At 35.7% G+C, this 2,338-nt stretch overlaps 1 protein-coding gene across 1 annotated transcript in view; it reads right to left on the bottom strand.

Annotated features, from left to right (window-relative positions):
• The window catches only part of LOC106871357 (growth hormone secretagogue receptor type 1), an 878,042-nt gene that overhangs the window by 354,962 nt on the left and 520,742 nt on the right, over positions 1 to 2,338 (bottom strand). Inside the window, exon 4 of the mRNA XM_052967163.1 lies at positions 1,545 to 1,625. The gene's annotated coding sequence lies outside the window, so the exon portion shown is untranslated. The remainder of the gene's footprint in view (positions 1 to 1,544; positions 1,626 to 2,338) is intronic.

Raw genomic sequence — 2,338 nt, forward strand, 5'->3', positions numbered from 1 at the left:
TATTCATCCACCTATGCGGTGTTGAGCACTTATTCCAACGTTCTACCTTTACGTGTGTGTGTGTGTATTTGTGTGTGTGTGTGTGTTTGTGTGTGTGTGTGTGTGTGTGTGTGTGTGTGTGTGCGTGTACCTATGTGTGTGTATGTGTAATTATTTGGACCTCCTGTGTATGGTAAATAGTATGCTGATTAAAAGAACTTTCAGTGTTTAGGCTACCTGAAGACATTCACTGTTTTGATAAGAGAGTCAATGGATCTACTTCAGAAATTCCGCAGTATTCGTTGAGTTTATAATGAATGAGGGAAACGGAAACCAGGTATGTTTAATGAAGACGGTTCTACAAATTCATACCAAGCAGCCTGCACAAAGGATTTGTTTAATGTGATCAAATGTAAGATTTGTGTATTAGCCCCATCCATCAAATCGACTCCCTCTGAGAAATTGACGCTTTCCGAACACATGCACGATATACCGGACGTCAAGCATCGAAGTGATCGGAGAAGATCGTGAGAAGAGATGTTTTGCTCAAGAGCACAATTCACCATCCGCTCCAGGAGTTGGATATATTATCTTGTGATCGTGAATACAATACTCTAAACTTGATAATTACCTGTGTATGTAGCTAGCATTTTCTCTATGCCAATATAATGCAATAATGTATTTCCCTCGAGAAACATTATCGATCAGGATTCATTTAAGATGGTTAGTCCAGTGTAAGTTATAAAAAAATATATTGCAAGAGACCACACTCATAACAGCCGCCGAAAGACACATTCAGACAAAACTTTTTTGTATCTATCGTGGTTCTAATGAATCGAGGATATTTAATTACACATCCCAGTAAAAGTTAAAATTGACATAAGGAGTATGCAAACATCTCGCAAAATATTTAGCTTTTAGAAAAGAGAAAGACAAGAAAGTAAGAGAAAAATACCAAAAAACTGAACGTACTCGACAGAGACGGACAACTTAAATTTTCGCTGAATAATGTGACACAAAAATACAAAAGGTTATAACAAATATCGAAGAAAATGTATCAAAGATCAAACCGAAAGATCTAATCTACTTTACCGGATTCTGTGGCTTATATATTTCATGCACCCCACCACCTGAGTGGGATGTCAGTCTGGCGCCGGATTATTCATTTTTGCCAGATGAGTGGACTGGAGAGACATGATATGAAGTGGTTTGCTGAAGAATATCGTTCGTTCAAGGAATCGAAACCATAATCTTAAGGTCATGAGTGCAACACCGCACACACTAAGGCAGGGGTCTCTATATTTATGATGACTCTAACGACGGAGCGCAAATAATTAGCATGGAACTTAAAGCAGATCGGAATTTTTAATATTTACTCTCACAAGAAAAATATATGACTCGTAAAAATCGCAAGGAAAACGTTGTTCCAAACGTTCAGGGCAAAACCAAACGCTAATTATGTGCTTTAAAAATGTTTGCAACACAAGTAAACATTATTAATGAGATATCAAAAATGAAACAAAATTTAACTGATTTAGCAATCATGAAAATAAATGGAAATTTACCCAATCCAATATTTTCGAATTCCACGCATTTATTTTCAGGCACCTTGTTACAAAAAACCTCGAATATCACTTGATGTATTCCTAAAAATATAAGCAAACATAATCAAATAAAGCAAAATGATAATTTAGTGAAATCTACAAGTAATTAATATATACATACCAACTACCAAGAATGTGTAACATTTAAAATTGGTATATCCAATAATCTTTCACGACTATATTTACTTGATATTTAAGTAATGAGCTCTTAGTTAATTAACAGGTTGAATGGGTGCTAAAGAAAGAGCAAGAACTCCAGAAATATGCATATACAGCGATTACATATTTTTCCTAATTCAATCGTATTGTTGATTAAATTAGGCGTATTCTGATAGGAAACGTCTAATACATTAGTGCAGACTATAATTTCTATAGGAAAACTGTAGAGATAAACGTAGCAAGGGATTTAATAGTACTGCTAACACAGTGGAACATAGTATTAACTTACAAAGCGTTTAATGTACTTCGTTATACATTATGGTCGCATGGCGAAATTCAGCGCTCTATATGTAATTTATATATAATATAAAGAACCACCATTATACAATTCAGACAATTATAATATATATATACAGGCGCAGGAGTGGCTGTGTGGTAAGTAGCTTGCTTAACAACCACATGGTTCCGGATTCAGTCCCACTGCGTGGCACCTTGGGCAAGTGTTTTCTACTATAGCCTCGGGTCGACCAAAGCCTTGTGGGTGGATTTGGTAGACGGAAACTGAAAGAAGCCCGTCGTATATATGTATATATATA

Source organism: Octopus bimaculoides, chromosome 1, assembly GCF_001194135.2.
Source record: "Octopus bimaculoides isolate UCB-OBI-ISO-001 chromosome 1, ASM119413v2, whole genome shotgun sequence".
Taxonomy (NCBI): Eukaryota; Metazoa; Mollusca; class Cephalopoda; order Octopoda; family Octopodidae; genus Octopus; species Octopus bimaculoides.